This window comes from Argopecten irradians, chromosome 7 (genome assembly GCF_041381155.1).
Source record: "Argopecten irradians isolate NY chromosome 7, Ai_NY, whole genome shotgun sequence".
Lineage (NCBI taxonomy): Eukaryota > Metazoa > Mollusca > Bivalvia > Pectinida > Pectinidae > Argopecten > Argopecten irradians.
Genome location: NC_091140.1, coordinates 161,133 through 180,172, shown reverse-complemented (window position 1 = coordinate 180,172; position 19,040 = coordinate 161,133). Strand labels below are relative to the sequence as shown.

General features: G+C 33.1%; 3 long non-coding RNA genes across 12 annotated transcripts in view; all 3 read left to right on the top strand.

The window, feature by feature from the left end:
• The first annotated feature begins 86 nt into the window (after positions 1-86).
• On the top strand, positions 87-5,430 carry LOC138326973 (uncharacterized). Of its 2 annotated transcripts, none has more exons than XR_011209006.1 (5): positions 87-1,561; positions 2,654-3,262; positions 3,775-3,827; positions 4,455-4,857; positions 5,246-5,430. It is a non-coding gene; the product is annotated as an uncharacterized lncRNA (long non-coding RNA). The 2 variants fall into 2 exon arrangements; XR_011209005.1 differs by having other exon boundaries at positions 5,243-5,430.
• Positions 5,431-5,874: 444 nt separating this feature from the next.
• LOC138326972 (uncharacterized) overlaps positions 5,875-19,040 on the top strand; it is a 79,702-nt gene continuing 66,536 nt past the window's right edge. For all 9 annotated transcript variants that reach the window (XR_011208999.1, XR_011209004.1, XR_011209000.1 and 6 more), the window contains exons 1-5: positions 5,875-6,478; positions 6,993-7,045; positions 7,682-8,244; positions 8,606-8,683; positions 18,644-18,727. This is a non-coding gene — a long non-coding RNA (uncharacterized lncRNA). The remainder of the gene's footprint in view (positions 6,479-6,992; positions 7,046-7,681; positions 8,245-8,605; positions 8,684-18,643; positions 18,728-19,040) is intronic.
• On the top strand, positions 15,173-16,790 carry LOC138326727 (uncharacterized). Its single transcript, XR_011208949.1, has 3 exons — positions 15,173-15,410; positions 15,983-16,035; positions 16,715-16,790. It is a non-coding gene; the product is annotated as an uncharacterized lncRNA (long non-coding RNA).

Below are 19,040 nucleotides of genomic sequence, written 5' to 3'. Positions count from 1 at the left end.
TTACCCGCCCAGCCTCACCCCATCCCACCCCACTTAAGGAAATGTGATATCCTTAAATAATTACCCGCCCCGCCCCGCCCCGCCCGCCCGCCCCGCCCGCCCGCCTTGACCCACCCCACTCCGCCTCACTTAAGGAAATGTGATATCCTTAAATAATTACCCGCCCAGCCTCACCCCATCCCACCCCACTTAAGGAAATGTGATATCCTTAAATAATTACCCGCCCCACCCCACATAAGGAAATGTGATATCCTTAAATAATTACCTGCCCCGCCTCACCCCACCCCACTTAAGGAAATGTGATATCCTTAAATAATTACCGCCCGCTTAAGGAAATGTGATATCCTTAAATAATTACCGCCCCCCCCGCCTCGCCCCACCCCACTTAAGGAAATGTGATATCCTTGAACAATTAATCACCCCGCCCTGCCCGCCCGCCCGCCCCTCCTCCCAATTCCACCACGTGCCATCTAAATCCTGGACGACAGGAAGAGACGGAAATTGTAGAATTAAATTGTATGTAGAAAAAGGAGTGAAAGGAAGTATAAAAGTGCAGCATGTATTTAAAGTGAATAGTCGGGCAAAGAAAACCAGCCTAAATGCGTTCATTGGCCTTCCAAAAGTTCTCACATATTAATACGACGGTCAAGTTCTGCTTAGTTTCCCAGTTCTGACCATTAAAGTAAAGAAAAGTTGAAAGCATTGAAAGCGAGGCTGTGTGGAAATGTAACCACGCACATAATGAGCCGGGAGGACGTTTTAGAATTCCCATACTTTAAAATAATTTCTTCGTACGCAGACAGATTTTGACGAGAGATTTTATTTTTCCATTTCATAAGAAATTATACTGGATACATTCACACCATTTTTACCGACTTTAGCCATCCTTGCCCGACTGTTCACTTTAAATACATGATGAAAGAAAGAAAGTAAGAAAGAGAGAGAAAGAAGAAAGAAACAGAAAGAAAGAAACTGAAAAAAAGTAGGAAAGAAAGAAGAAAGAAAAAGAGAAAGAAAGAAGAAAGAAAGAAAGAAAGAAGAAAGAACCAGAAGAAAGTAGGAAAGAAAAAAGAAAGAGAGAAAGAAAGAGAGAAAGAAAGAGAGAAAGAAAGAAAGAGAGAAAGAAACAGAAAGAAAGAAAGAGAGAAAGAGAAAGAAAGAAGAAAGAAAATGGAAAGAAAAAGAAAGAGAGAGAAAGAAAGTCTCTAGTGTCAACGTGTGATGAATGAAAGCCCCCCTGCGAGGGGACATATGTTTATATTTAAAAGGCTGACCCCAAGGCCCCAACCTTGGCAGTCTTCAAATGTTCTGGGGTATTAAAAAATTTTATGAAAAAAAAAAAAAAGTAAAAAAAAAAAAAAAAAAAAAAAAAAAAAAAAAAAAAAAAAAAAACTAAAAAAAAAAACAAAAAAAAAAACCTTAAATAAAAATGAATTTGTAATAATTGTTTCAAATATTTTCATATTTTCAGGATAGCGATACCAAGAAGATAGTGGCAGTGACACCCGATAGCAGACGTTCCATGATAGCGACCTTTAGTAATAAGCAGAGCTTCATTAAGGTATATTCCCTATAAAACTACCATTACCAAAATTGTAAAATTAATTTCAGTTCTATTGCAAATGTGCATGTTTTGCAAACCATCATCAGATAGTCGCTGTTCAATTCGCTTTTCATCTGTGGTCAAACGTTTGTCAGTCCTTTTGTCCATTAACAATTATTCCCCTAGGGCCCTAGTTGTGCATGTTGCATTTTGGGAACGAACTGTTAACAAGATGGCCGACAGGCCGCCATCTTGGATTTTGATTATTGAAGTTTGTTACTGCTATTTCTCAGAAAGTACTGAAACGATCTGTCTCAAATTTCATATTTAGGTTCACCTAGGACCTTAGTTGTGCATATTGCATTTTGATACCAATTGATGAACAAGATGGCCAACAGGTAGCCATCTTTGACTTTGATAATTGAAATTTGTTACTGCGATATATCTCAGTAAGTAATGAAAGGATCTTTCTCAAATTTTATATGAAGTTTGTAGTAAAAGTTTGAAAAGCAGAGAAAAGATCCATCTTTCCATTGTCAGATGTAAATTATTCTTGGGTGGCCGCCAAGATCCCTCTGGGATCTCTTGTATTGATATGAAACTGGCGCATTGTTTGAAATCAGCTGATCGATGAATGAGAATTGTTGTATTGTATTCATAGTGTATTCATAGGCAAATGTTTGTTTTCGTCAGTTGGTTGATTCATATAGTGACGAAACACTCAGAATGTAAATATAAACAGGCTGTCATTAGAACTGGTTTGACTGTATTTAGTTTGTAATTAGGTCTTAATTACTGGAAAGAGGAAGCATAGATTTCAATGAAATATTTGGAAAAAAACAACGTTGACATGGTTAACTAAATAACAATGGATTGACTGGTTTTATTGATTTTGAATTATAATTATTGTGATGGCTATGGACAATCATTTAAAGGAGCAAACTGCTGGATTTTGAGAATTTCAAGAGGCCCAATGGGCCGAAATAGCAAGGCTAAGGTTTTTAATAGAACATTAAGTATGAAAATAGACAATGCATTGTCTGATCTTATTTATTATATCCTATGTTTACAACCATACTAATGATATCACTATTTTGACCCAAATAACAGCTCCAGCATCTGGACTTTTTGATCCATCAGGATAGTGACAACCATCAGGATTTGATTGAAGAATGGTTCTATGACAATCGCAATCAATTTCATTGTTTTTGTCTCTAACATCGGCGCTTGCTCGAAAAGGATAAACGAAAAAAACTAGAGTGTTCTGATATAGGGCGGGATTACTTTTCTAGACGGAAAGACAGAACATGAGTAATTTGTCCCCGTAATTATCGGTAACCTTTCCGACTTATAGTTAACGTAGACACTTTAAAGGGTTAAAGTGCTGTGCTGTTGGGGACAACTGCATTGATTTGACTGTGTGATTGCTGTAGAACCTTTGTCCTTCAATCAAAACATGGAACTGCCGTCACAAAAAGTCCGCCTTGATTACCATTGGGGCACCTATGACCAAAATCCACAAGTCAAGGCTTGAAACTCGGTTTCCAGTGCCAAATGAAGCGGAAAATTCAGATACGAAAATTGCAACACAACATTTACTCAATAAGATGAGTATCTACTGAACAAGAAGATGGTTATTGGATCGCAAAGAAGACGAGCATGTAGTCTGTAACAATGGAGAACACATGAAGACTCGAGGGAAGGAAAAATAACGAACAGGTAGGTCAGATCTTGCTAATGAGGAGAAAATGGGTTAGGAAATGTGAAAATGACTTTAACGAAGGAATGTCAATATACAGGTGAAAATGAAGGAAAAATGAGTTTTGTTAAAATGAACATGTTTGACAAAAAGGTTTGGCCCAATTATCAAATACATTATTCAGTAAGAAAATAATGTGACAGAAGTCATTGATGTTAGAATCATTATAATGAATATCTGAATAAAAGTATTGAAGATCTTTAAGTTTCAGTTGGCATTCACAGCCAATATAAATGCCGAGTGAACAGAGGCAAATTCCATGAAGAGAGTACTTATTACGCTCCATGTTGAATTGTCTAGGATTGTCTCCCCCTTGATTAATATCAATATTCCCTGTTTCTAGTCAAAGAGATTATCAATTCTATACTCAATATTAAACTACAAAAACTAATCAATACCATTTCAATAATTTATATATGATAATTGCAGTAAATCCATTATATTGTCAATTCACTATTTTCTCTTTTCATAGTGTGATATCAAGTCCTGAAGAATTTGGTTAACATATCAAGTCCATAATTACAGGTAGGATATATCCATTTCCATGTGGTGTACTTTTCTTCTGACATGTAAATAAACTGATTTATCATTTTCTGCTTATTACAGTAAGATTTAGGGAAAAAAAATCTGTTACTTCTTCAGTCTCTGCTTTCTTTCTAATCATCACTTGTAATGTGGTCATTTAAGATATGATTCTATTTCATTTTATATGGAATTTGTTGCTATAATTTCAAGATTTTAACATAGGACATGTGTTTCTGTCCAAGCTGACCATCAACCATAATCGCTATCAGCAGTTCCTTTCCTGAGTACCTGTGCACTTAATTTTTCTGAGTGCATGTGTACTTACTGTTTCATCTTTAATTAGTTTAATGTAGCAGACAGGCTCTGTAAAACCTGTTTCAGAGCCTGCTGATTGTATATTCAAGGTCTATCAGTTTCATATATTTATTGTTTATGTTGGGTAATCCATGTAGATGTACAGTGTAAATTATGTAAAGAAATTTAAAAATTTGTTTCTGACATGGAGAGGTATTCAAGGTATGAAGTTTATGAAAATTTTGGTCAATTTTTGGTGGGAATACTACACAAGATGGCACCCCCTACCTAAAAGTTTAGCAAGATGATACATCTTAAAAAATTTATTCACAGGTATGTGAGATGACCTTCTTAAAAATCAGTGATGGGTGACCAGACTTGAAAACTTCATGGAACCTGGGAAGTGGCAAACGTTAACATGGTTGACTGTAGGAAATCATTTGGTTCTGCAGTCTCTTTAGGATGACAACCAGATATTGGATCAGTGTGGATCTTAACTTCAAGAAAACATTTCATGGAGGTATTTTGGCAAAATTTAGAGCAGAAATTATTTTCAAGAGAACAGGATGTGGGAAACCGACACCTTTTTTAGATTGTGGAGAGGAGCTTTGGACCAAAGTGGTTACAAATGGACATAGGATGACCAAGCAAGTGCATCGTGTGGCTCATGATGGTCAAGTACAGATGGTTTAAGGACAATTTCACGCAAAAGGTCATTGACTGCAACATTTGAGAGGTCAGTCATCACTGCCACAAGAATTATAATTATGTTTTTAAATTGATACGCAACATATAGTTAGCCAGACCCACAATGCAAACCAGGCCACAAATCATTAGCTGAGCTTCAGAGCCAGTGTTTTTAAGTTGTCATCGTCCTATAATATCTTCTTTGATAGGTGTGATAGGTGTGATAGGTAGGTGTAACAAATATTGTGTTTTGATTTTATGGTCACATGATGCAGTCTTCTTTAGACTTCCAAACATTCTAAACAAACTCAGGTGACCGTTAGGCCCATTATAGCCTCTTGTTATTATATTGTTATGATAAAGATTTTCCAAAGAATGGATCTTTTTATTTATTTGCTTTATTTATCATACAATATGTTTTTCATCGTAAAAAGCAGGATAGTGGCAACCAGCAGGATAAAGACAACTATCAGGATAGTGGCATACAGCAAGATAGTGGCAACCACCAGGATAGAGACAACCACCAAGATAGTGACAACCATCAGGATATAGAGACAACCACCAGGATAGTCATTATTGATAAAAGATGGCAGATGTTCCTTGTGACCATTAGTGATGAACAGAGCTCTCAATTCAGGTACATTTACTATTAAAACTCAAATGAAAAGTTATATTTGAATTGTAAAATTAAACTGCAGTGTTATTGCAGTCTCTATGTGCCCCCTCCCCCCTTCACTCCCACCCAAATCCATTCCACTCCACCCTATGACAAATCCATATCACTCCACACTATGACGATTGGAAGAGAAGTGGTGAAATCAAATTCCTTTTATAAGAAAAAATTATTCATTTTCAAAATACATCAAATATTTAAGTTGGCATTTAGGTCTCGAATAGAGGAAAAATAGGTTAAGTGAAGTATTTGAGAAAAAAAAAATTAAACAAATCCTATTCTTAATAGAACATTAAGTATGAAAATAGACAATGCATTGTCTGATCTTATTTATTATATCCTATGTTTACAACCATACTAATGATATCACTATTTTGACCCAAATAACAGCTCCAGCATCTGGACCTGTTGATCCATCAGGATAGCGACAACCATCAGGATTTGATTGAAGAATGGTTCTATGACAATCGCAATCAATTTCATCGTTTTTGTCTCTAACAGCGGCGCTCGCTCCAAAAGGATAAACGAAAAAAACTAGAGTGTTCTGATATAGGGCGGGATTACTTTTCTAGACGGAAAGACAGAAAATAGAGTAATTTGTCCCCGTAATTATCGGTAACCTTTCCGACTTATAGTTAACGTAGACACTTTAAAGGGTAGTGCTGTGCTGTTGGGGACAACTGCATTGATTTGACTGTGTGATTGCTGTAGAACCTTTGTCCTTCAATCAGAAAATGGAACTGCCGTCACAAAAAGTCCGCCTGGATTACCATTGGGGCACCTGTGACCAAAATCCACAAGTCAAGGCTTGAAAATTGGCTTCCAGTGCCAAATGAGCGGAAAATTCAGATACGAAAAATTGCAACCCAACATTTACTCAATAAGATGAGTATCTACTGAACAAGAAGATGGTTATCGGATCGCAAAGAAGACGAGCATGTAGTCTGTAACAATGGAGAACACATGAAGACTCGAGGGAAGGAAAAATAACGAACAGGTAGGTCAGATCTTGCTAATGAGGAGAAATGGGTTAGGAAATGTGAAAATGACATTAACGAAGGAATGTCAATGAACAAAGCACAGGTGAAAATGGAGGGAAAATGAAACTTGTTGAAATGAACATGTTTGACACAAAAGGTTTGGTCCTATTATCAAATACATTATTCAGTTAAAAATAATGTGACAGAAGTCATTGATGTTGGAATCATTATAATGAATATCTGAATAAAAGTATTGAAGATCTTTAAGTTTCAGTTGGCATTCAAAGCCAATATGAATGCCGACTGGACAGAGACAAATTCCATGAAGAGTGTACTTAACATTTCATGTTGAATTGTCTAGGATTGTCTCCCCCTTGATTAATATCAATATTCCCTGTTTCTGGTCAAAGAGATTATCAAATATACACTCAATATTAAACAAAAAACTTATCAATACCATTTCAATAATTGATATATGACAATTGCAGTAAATCCATTACATTGTCAATTCACTGTTTTCTTTTTTCATAGTTTGATATCGAGTCCTGAAGAATCTGGTTAACAGATCAAGTCCATAATTACAGGTAGGATATATCCATTTCCATGTGGTGTATTTTTCTTCTGACAGGTAAATAAACTGAATTATCATTTCTGTTAATTACAGTAAGATTTGGGGAACAAAATCTGTTACTTCTTCAGTCTCTGCTTTCTTTCTAATCATCACTTGTAATGTGGTCATTTAAGATATGATTCTATTACATTTTATATGGAATTTGTTGCTATAATTTCAAGATTTTAACATAGGACATGTGTTTCTGTCCAAGCTGAACATTGACCATAATCTCTATCAGCATTTCTTTTCCTCAGTACCTGTGCACTTAATGTTTCTTAGTGCATGTGTACTTACTGTTTCCTCTTCAATTATTTTATTGTAACAGACAGACTCTGTAAAACCTGTTTCAGGTTAAACCTGTTTCAGAGCCTGCTGACTGGATATTCAAAGTGTATCAGTTTCATATGTTTATTGTGTATGTTGGGCAATACATGATGATGTAAATTATGTAAAGAAATTTAAAAATTGTTTGTGACATGGGGAGGTAATCAAGGTTAGAATTTTATGAAAATTTTGGTCAATTTTTGGTGGGGAATTCTACACAAGTTGGCGCCCACTACCTAAAAGTTTAGCAAGATTATACATCTTAAAAAAATTTTATTCACAGATATGTGAGATGACCTTCTTAAAAATCAGTGATGGGTGACCAGATTTGAAAACTTCATTGAACCTGGGAAGTGGCAAACGTTAACATGGTTGACTGTAGAAAATCATTTGGTTCTGCAGTCTCTTTAGGATGACAACCAGATATATCGTTTTCTCTATTGGATCAGTGGATCTTAACTACAAGAAAACATTTCATGGAGGTATTTTGGCAAAATTTAGAGCAGAAATTAGTTTCAAGAGAACAGGATATGGGAAACAGACACCGGTGTAGACTGTGGAGAGGAGCTTTGGACCAAAGTGGTTACAAATGGACATAGGATGACCAAGCAAAGTGCATCGTGTGGCTCATGATGGTCACGTACAGATGGTTTAAGGACAATTTCGAGCAAAAGGTCATTGACTGCAACATTTGAGAGGTCAGTCATCACTGCCACAAGATGCTATGTTTTAATACTCAACATATAGTTATCAAGACCCACGAGGCAAACCAGGCCAGAAATCATTGTCAGCTTCAAAACCAGTGTTCAGGTTGTCATCGTCCTATATATATACTGAGATCAGCAGGTAGGTGTAACAAATAATGCGTTTTGATGTGACGGTTACATCATACACTTTTCCTTAGACTTTATCTATGTTTTTCTTGAGATGCAAACACCTTTGTTTATTTGTAAACAAAAGGGCTGTGGAGGTTCCCTCCATGCAACACTAAATATTTCTATATTTTAATTAAGGTTGACTCTGTTTCTGTCTTGAATTGTCTCCCCTTGATTAATATCAATATCCTCTGTTTCTTTCTGATCAGAGAGATTACCAAATATTTACTCAATATAAAACAAAAACTGATCAATACTATTTCAATAATTAATATATTATAATTGCTAAAAATCAATTTCATTGTCAATTCACTGTTCATCTTTTTTTTCAGTTTGTCCGTGGCTTGATGTTTGAGGCTGATATTTAAGTTCAGAAGAATTTGGTAAACAGATAAAGTTCATAATTAAAGGTAAAATATATCTATCTAGTGTATTTTACTTCTGAGGTAAAAACTGAATTATCATTTTCTGCTAATTACAGTAAGATTTGGTGAACATATCCTTTCTTGTAAATTCTATATATTTTCGTCAGTCTCCTTGTTTCTAATCATCACTTGTAATGTGGTCATTTAAAACAAGATTCTATTTCTTATTATGTAGAATGTTGCTATAATTACAAGCTTTATACTTTTTATCTGTGGTCCAGGTTCGTCCATTTTATTTTTAAAAATATGAATTTTTATTTGCATCCCTCTAATTTTAATAATCTGTGGCAATATGATATAATAGTTAGAATGAAGTAATGATTTTGTTTAATGGAGATTCCAAATAAGAAAATCGAAATATGAATTTGACAATTTTTTTTTACCACATTACATAGTTTATTTAATATTGAAAAATGATTCAACAAATTATTTTATGTAAAATGAAATATCAATTGGGCTCTGTCGATGGAGCATCTTTAATAGTAACTGTATTTGATTTTAACTACAATGATAAACAATTCGTATTCACTGCTTTAAATCAAAAATATGGTTGACCACCATACTGAAGAGTTTTCACTATTTCTCCCCAAAAGGCAGCTTCCAGCAAATGAGTATTTTGTTGGCCTGTGAGGATCTTGACTAACTTTAGTTAAAAATTGATGATGGCAATCCAAAATGGTAAATATCTCAAAAGGATTCTCCATGGAAGGTTAGTGACAAACTGACCGTGAAAAATAGTGATAAACCATCAGGATAATGAGTCATGACATCATCATAGGTAGCAACAACCGATGGCAATCATTCCTCGATAGGGACCATTTGTTGTATATATGAATTGTAAAGTTTCTATCGGGAAAATACGATCATATAGGTTTATTCCTGACCAAATAAAGTAAAGTCATGTTAAATAATTTTAAATATTTTTCATTTGCCCTTCCAACCCACCCTACCCCCTATTCCCAATCCCAACCAGTGCATCTAAATCCAGGACGACAGAAGAGATGTTGTAGAATAGGTCAAAATGTTGCAATTCTTTTTAAAGAAAAATAATATATTATCTTTTATCAAAAAATATAGAATATTTATGAATAGGAAGAATAGGTTTCAGTGAAGTATTTGAAAAAAACAAATTTGACAAAGTTAACTACATAATAAGAATGGATTGACTAATTTTATTGATTTTGAATTATAATTATTGTGATGGCTATGGACAATCATTTAAAGGAGCAAAATGCTGGATTTTGAAAAATTTCAAGAGGCCCAAAAAATAGCAAGGCTAAGGCTTTGGAGTAAGAATTTTTTACAAAAATATTTCTTATTAAAAAAATGGATACGTTTTGAATTTAATTGTATAAATGGAACCTGAATTAAATATTAATAAGCATCCAGAGGGGAGCTTTTTTATGATATTGTTATAAATATGAAAATTTTTGCAAATAATTTTATAAATTTTTTTTAAATTTTTTTTTATTTATTATACTCAGTATTTTTTTTTTTCATCGTAATAAGCAGTTGATAGTGGCAACCTGGATAAACCAGATAAGAGACATAATTACATTGTCCAAATAGATGACAACACCACCAATGTGATAAAACCAACCGATTTACGTTCCTTGATTGTGACCAAAAGTATATTCAAACAAGCTTTTCTGCTCCATTCAGGTAATAATAAAATCTGTTATTTCCTCAAAAACTGAAGATTACAATATCACATTATAAAATGGTTATGTAAATAAAAATAATATGCTATATTAAAATTATGAGAGAAAATGTTTTTTTGCTTTTTACAATTTATTAAAAACATGTAAGTAGTAAGTACATCTGTTTTATGTTACATTAAAGTCAGATTATAGAGTTATTGACAAATGAATATTCAAGTAATTGGTGAATAAAAATTGAACTTTGTTAATAATATACACAAAATACAATTTATTTAGATTAGTTATTTTAGACAGAGAAAACTGTTCGTAAATATTTATTACACAGACAAAATTTTTAGGAGGCTTCAGTATGTTAAGCGTTAATTCTAGTAATTTAGTAACTTTTTATAGTGCTATCTCACTGGAAATCTCACTAAAGATACCACTTATAAACAACCCAAACCTTTTACATTATACTGACAAAGGTCAAAACCAGTCCTTGCACTCTCTATTACAACCTTTAATAGACTATGGTCTTGGCCAGGGGTCAAAAAAGGGCTTGTGTCAAGGGAGACTTCTTTAAAAATGTTACTGTGCACCAAAATGTAAAATTCATTTATTGAAATCAGAAGAAGAAAACTGTTTTTCATTCAGAAACCTCAAAAATTAAAAATAATTTAAAGTTTAGTTTTTATAATATAATCATATTAAAATTGCAAAGAAGATAAAATTCTAAAAATTCTTTTCTCTGCTTTTATTTTCCAATTATACAATTAAGATGTAGTAGTATTTTCCAAATAATGAAGAATGTTAACATAGAAACCCCCTACAAAATAAACAGTTTGAATGTGATGTTTTTAAATAAGAGCCAAAATGTCAAGGATCATTTTAGCTCTTGCATTAACCAGTATATTTTTGAAAATCATTCTTAAATTGAATAATCTTTTATTGTATGCATAATCTACTTTGATAATTTTGAAGAAAGCCATTGTAGTAAAAAAATTTGATATCATGTCTTGAAATTTTAAAATTGATGTTGTAACTTGTTTTCCAAAATTTTTGAAATTTAGAATTAGAAAATGTAAAAGTTCTTTAATCCTTATACTAACTTACAAGACATTGACGAAAAAACCTCCCAACTGACAGGACACAAACTTGAAGACTTGGACTACATGGGTCATCGCGTATATGAAATCCCTATCATTAAAACTAAATTCACATTCTTCACTCATGACAAAGGACTTCAAATCCTATAAGTTCTATTCAGTAGATTAATATATGATGATATAAAACTAATTCAAAATTTGTATATATTATTGTTTATGAATTAATTTGAGTTGTAATGAAATAAATTAGTTAATTGAAAACAAAAAAAAATAGAAATTGAAAATATTGATTGGAAAAAAGTGTTAGATTTCAAAAGATTTTATTTTCTACAAACACTGGTTTGAGCTAAATTATGACCATCTGTCTTGTAGACCAGAAAATTTTATATGACTTTTTACCTGTGCAGTTAATGAAGATTTTCTACATCACAAATTGGTGATTTAATAATCATTGAATTAATCAACATGATGGGTGAATTTTGACTTGAACTTAAGATTAAATGCATTCATGAATTAAACATTATGTCATTGATAACGATTTTAATTGTATTAATTCCTTTTAAATAAACTAGATATCAAAAAATTTCAATCCTAAATTTATAAGGCATTTAATCAATATAGTGAACAAAAAAAAAAAGATAGATTTAAAGTGAGGTAGGTTATAAATGTTATTTGTGTTTCTATTTGGTACATTTATATGTCTGCCTTTATGAATAATTTCAAAAGATGCACCCTGTTCAGATTTTTACATGTTCATTACAGTAATTTGCAGAGCTGAAATGCATACGGATGACAAGAAATCAAGCCTGAAGAAAACATTGGGTCATTATACAATAGATGGTGAAACAATGTACAAAAAGTGTTTTGAAATGAGAATGAAACCCCCCTTTGAACATGTTTTATAAAAGAAAGTTTTAAAGAAAAAAAAAGTTATCAGAAAGAGTGCAAAGAGATACATCTTAAACATAATTTAGACCAGAGAAAATTGACCATCTTAAAAAATCGATGTGGTAAGATTTGAAAAGAGTTTTGTTGAAAAGAAAAAGGACAAAGTTTAAAAAAAGAGGAATTTTTGTCTTTGTCTTTAAAATTTATCTATGTTTTTTGGATGATGAAAGCCCTATGCAGTTTTGGGATTTTAACATAACAAAGTATTTGAAAGGCTGACCCCAAGGAACACTAATGTCCTTGGTCATATATAGCTGTGGAAAATGTTTTCTGTTGTGTCTTAAAAGAAATTCAACTGTTCCGCCTTTTTTAAAATGTGGTCAAATTTGAAATTTTCCAAAACAAAACAAAAATATATTAAAAAAAAAAAAACATTTGCCAAAAAAGAATTAATAAAAAAAAAATAAAAAAAAAAATTTATGTCAGAAAAATTTTTTCAGAGGAAAATTTTAATCATTCAATTTGCTTTTCATCTGTGGTCAAGCGTTTGTCAGTCCTTTTGTCCATTAACAATTATTGTTAATGTTAATCTCAAAAAAGAAGACAAGGATTTTAATAGTAACTGCAAATTTGATAGGAACTATTACAATAAAAAATGTAATCCCCGGTTTAAATCAGCATATATGTTTTCCCACCATACTGATTGTTTTCACTATTTCTCCCCAATGGCAGCTCAAGCATGTGGACCAGCATATAAACATCTCGGAAGAATGTCTCCATCAGGTTAGTGACAACTTAAAAAATAGTGACAACCATCAAGATAGTCAGTCATCAGTGACACTATCAGGATAGTGACAACCGATGGCAGTCATTCCTTGATAGAGCCCATTTGTGTTAAGCAGACCATATTCACTTAAAACTTGTGAAAAGTTTTATTTTAAAATAAAAAGTTTCTATAGGGGAAAACACGATCGATATAGGTTATCCTGACCTAATAAAGTATCATGTTAAATAATTTTAAATATTTTTCATTTGCCCTTCCAACACCTCTACCTCCATTCCCAATCCCAACCAGTGCCATCTAAAATCCAGGACGACAGGAGAGATGTTGTAGAATCTTTTGTAAGAAAAATAACCATTATATCAAAATATAAAGAATATTAGTTTGCAATAAAGTTGTCATCGTCTAAATATGGAAAGAGGAGGATAGGTTTGATGTTATTGTTATAGTTTCATGACTATCATATTTTCTTTGAACTACACTAAGTTTTTATACCATTTGTAATTATAGATATTGTAAAGTTATTTGGGTCCCCTATACACTTCTGATGTTAGGTCCATCCTACGAAAGTTGTCATCGTAAATATCTTCTAATTTTAGAGATATGTTATTTATGGTTAATGTTTACATTGTCATTCCTATAAGTCTTCTAGTTGATAGCAATGATTGAAGTTTTGTCAAAATATCTTTTTTTAAGATGATAGGTAGGTACTGTATTAAATTTGAATAATTTATATCTGTCTTGGGTGTGATAGATTGTTTAAGTGTAAGAATCGTTTCCGGAGCACAACACTAAAACCAGCAGAGATATTTCCATGAAACTTCATAGACACATTGTTCTTATGGTCTAGTAGTGCCTTTTGCTATTTTTAGGTTTTCATTTTTTGCACTTTATTTTTTGCACTTTTTCCGTAACCATGGAAACAATTGCTGAAAATTATCATATTTTGTACCAGGTTCGTTTCCGCAGCATAACTGGAAAACCGGTTGAGATATATGCACGGAACTCCATAGGCACATTAGTCTTATGGGCTAGTAGTGCCTTTTGCTATATTTTAAGGTTTTCACTTTTTGTACTTTTTTCTGTAACCATGGAAACATTGCTGAAAATGGCAGGTTTTTGTGTAAGAATCGTTTCCGGAGCACAACTCTAAAACCAGCAGAGATATTTCCATGAAACTTCATAGACACATTGTTCTTATGGTCTAGTAGTGCCTTTTGCTATTTTTTAGGTTTCACACTTTTGTGCTTTTTTTCTGTAACCATAGAAACATTGCTGAAAATATCATATTTTTGTAGCAGGTTACATTTCCGGAGCGTAACTCTAAAACCAGCAGAGATATTTCCACTTCATAGACACATTCATTTTTTGGTCATAGTAGTACCTTTTGCTATTTTTAGGCTTTCATTTTTTGCACTTTTTCCTGATTTTTTTTCATACACATAAGTCTCCACAATCAAACTTTTATCAGTTTTGATATCTTCATTGGCTGGGGGATCTGAATGACTATGTCCTTGTTTTCATAGCGACTATGAATAGCAGAATATTTATTATATCATATGTTTACAACCATACTAATGATATCACTATTTTGACCCAAATAACAGCTCGAGCATCTGGTACATTTAGTATCCTTCAGGAAATGAAGACAAAAAGCCATCAGGATTTGCTGATTTGTATAGAAGGTTTCAATGACACAAGTGCAATACAAATTCCAATATGTTTTTTTGTCTCTACTCAGAGGCTCTCGCGTTCAAAAGGAATAAACGTTCAAATACTAGGGTGTTCTTGTGATAATAGGTGCGGGAGATTACTTTTCTATACGAAATGACCGAAAATAGGTAATTTTGCGTATCCCCGAAATTAACGTTAGACCCTTTCCCGACTTAATAGTTTACGAAGACACTTAAAAGGAGTAGTGCTGTGGCTGTTTGGGTGTCCCCCCCACACCCCAACTGCATTTAAGCTGACTTGATGTGAGTTGCTTGCTGAACCTTTGTCACTTCAATCAGTAAAATCGAACTGTCCCTCGACAAAAAAGTAACGCCTGGACTACCATTGGGGCACCTGTGACCAAAATCCACAAGTCAAGGCTTGAAAGTCGGCTTCCAGTGCCAAATGAAGCAGAAAATTTAGATACAAAAAATTGCAACACAACATTTACTCAATAAGTATCTACTGAGCAAGAAGATGGTTTGCAAAAAAGACAAGCCTGTAGCCTATAACAATGGAGAACACATGAAGACTTGAGAAGGAAGAAAAAATAACGAACACGAATCCTTTGATACCAAAATGAGGTAGGTCAGATCTTGCTAATGAGGAGGAATGGGTTAGGAAAATGTGAAATATTTACATTAACGAAGGAATGTCAATAAACAAAGCACAGGTGCAAATGGAGGGAAAATGAAACTTGTATTGAATAATGAAGTATTGTTGGACCACATAAAGTTTGTACCAGTTGAATCAGTATACAAAAGTTCATATAAATAAATAATGTTGATCAGTAAGTCCAGTTGATTTTAAAGATCTTTATAAGTTGAATTTCTGAATGAATGAATTTACGATCTATGAAGTTTCAGTTGTCATTCGAAGCCAATAATGAATCTGCCGACTGGACAGATGACAAATTCCATGAAGACGGTACTTAAACGTTTTCTTGTTGTATGATGTCTATGGATTGTCTCCCCTTGAATAATGATGCAATTAATTCCCTGTTTCTAGTCAAAGAGATTAGACAAATAATAACGACTCGATTATTAAACATAAAAACTGATCAATACCATTAGCACATAATTGATGAAAAAAATGTGTTTATTCGGGCAAGTTAAGATCCATTACATTGTCAATTCACTATTTTCTTTTTTCATAGTTTGACATCGAGTCCTGAAGAATCTGGTTAACTGATCAAGTCCATAATTACAGGTTACATTTCTAGGATATATCCATTTCCATGTGGTTGTATTTTTCTTCTGACAGGTAAAATAAACTGAATTATCATTTCTGTTAATTAACAGTATAAGATTTGGTGAACAAAATCTGTTACTTTTTTCAGTCTCTGCTTTCTTTCTAATCATCACTTTTAATGTGGTCATTTAAGATATGATTCTATTTCTAAATATATAGAATATGTTACTATAATTACAGGATTTTAACACACAACATGTGTTTCTCTCCAAGCTTAACATTGGATCCCTTAATCTCTATCAGGCATTTCCTTTCCTCAATACCTGGTGCACTTAACTGTTTCTTAGTGCATGTGTACTTACTGTTTCCTCTGCAATTAGTTTATATATTGTAACAGACTAGGCTCTGTAAAACCTGTTTCAGGTTAAAACCTGTTCAGAGCCTGCTGATTGGATATTCAAGGTCTATCAGTTTCATATGTTTAATTGTGTATGTATTGGCAATACATGTAGATGTAAATTATGTAAAGAAATTTAAAAATTCGTTTGTGACATGGGGAGGTATTCAAGGTTAGAATTTTATGATAATTTTGGTCAATTTTTGGTGGGGAATTTCTACACATGTTGGCACCCACTACCTAAAAGTTTAGCAAGATTAATACATCTTAAAAATTTTTTTTATTGCACAGTATAGAAAGAGATGCGAGATGAACTTCTTAAAAATCAGTGATGGGTGACCAGATTTGAGAACTTCATTGAACCTGGGAAGTTGCAAAAATTTAACATGAATTGACTGTATAGAAAATCCTTGGTTCTGGTCGACGTCCCTCTTTAGGATTGACAACCAGATATATCAATTTTACTCTATTATGATGTAGTGGAATCTTAAACTACAAGTAAAACAAATTTCATGGAGGATCTTTTGGCACATAAATTTAGAGAAGAAATTAGTTTCAAGAGAAAACAAGGATGTGGAAACAGACACCGGTGTTTGACTGTGAGAGGGAGCTTTGGACCAAAGTAGTTTTCAATTGGAATAGGATGACCAAGCAAGTGCAATCATGTGGCCTCATGTGGTCCAATGGTACAGATGGTTTAAGGACAATTACGTAATCAAAAGGGTCCGATGAACTTGGTTCAACATTAGTGAGAGTGTCATCATCACTGCAGCTGCCAAAGATGCTAGCTATGTTTTAATTACTCTTCAACATATATAGTTATCAAAACCCACAATGCAAACCAGGCCAGAAAATCATTGTCAGCTTCAAAACCAGTGTTCAGGTTGTACATCGTCCTATATATGTACCGAGATCAGCAGCATGTAGTGTGTAAACAAAGAATGCCGATTTTGATTTTGATGGTTACATAATACACTTTTCCTAGACTTATATCTATGTTTTTTCTGTGAGATGCAAACACCTTAGTTTATTTGTAAACAAAAGGGCTGTGTATGAGGTTCCCTCCATGCAACACTAAAATATTTCTATATTTTTTCTTTATTAAGGTTGACCTACTGGTTTCTGTCTGGAATTGTCTCCCCCTTGATTAATATCAATATCCTCTGTTTCTTTCTGATCAGAGAGATTACCAAAATAGTATATTCAATATAAAACAAAAAACTGATCATATACCATTTCAGTAAATAACTATAGATGATAATTACCAAAAAATCAAATTTCATTGTCAATTCACTGAAGATCATCTATTGTTCTTACAGTTTGTCCGTGGCTTAGCGATTGATTGAGTCTGTAATATTTTAAGCTTCATAAGAGCTATTGTGGTAAACAAGATAAAGTTCATAATTACAGGTAGGATTATATTACTATCAAGTATGTACTTTAACTTCTGAGGTAAATTACAGAATTATCATTTTTCTTCAAATTACTATGTAAGATTGTGAATGAACATATTACCTTTCTTGTGTAAAATCTATAATTTCTTCAAGTCTTCCTACTTTCTTCTGATTATCACTGTAAGTGCTATCAATTTAAAAACATGGATTCAATTTCTTTATTATGTAGAATGTTGCTATAATTACAAGCTTTATAATATTAATCTGTGGTCCAGGTTCGATCCTATTGTCCATAAAACAATAAATGTAATTATTGTTCATGTTATTTTTCTCAAAAGAAAGACAGGAATTATAAAGATGCTCCACCGCTGACAAATGGTATTTTTTCACTTTCAAAAACAGGAACAGACGATTTTGTATTTTTCTTCAGTTACAAAAATTACTTATTTTACACCATTACCACCATTGAAAAGTTTGAGCTTCTAATTTTACTTCAAGTTAAAAAAATGAAAAATAATTAATTGCATCCCGAAAAAATTCTGTGGCACTATATCTTATATAGAATGAAGTAATGATTTCGCATGCACCAAAGGCGAAATAGATTTATTCTATGTTATTTTTTGTGTTAATTAGGCATATATATACACGATTCAACACCAATTATTGTTCAAATGATGAATATCATTATTGCTCTGTCGGGAGCGATGGAGCATCTTTAATAGTAACTGTGAATTTTGATAGAAACTACAATGATAAACAACGTATTCACCGGTTTAAATCAACATATATGTTTTCCACCATACTGATTGTTTTCACTATTTCTCCCCAATGGCAGCTCCAGCATATGGACCTCTTTTGTTGGCCTGTGAGGATCTTGACTAAGCTTTAGTTTGAAGACTTTCGCTGGCAATCCAAAATGGTAAATATCTCAAAAGGATGTCTCCATCAGATTAGTGACAACTTGAAAAATAGTGACAACCATCAGGATAATGAGTCCGTGACATTATCAGTATAGCAACAACCGATGGCAATCATTCCTCGATAGGGACCATTTGTTGTATATGAATTGTAAAGTTCTATCGGGAAAAATATGATCAATATAGTTTATCCTGACCAAATAAAGTATCATGTTAAATAATTTTGAATATTTTTCATTTGCCCTTCCAACATCCCTACCCCCATTCCCAATCCCAACCAGTGCAATCTAAATCCAGGACGTTAGAAGAGATGTT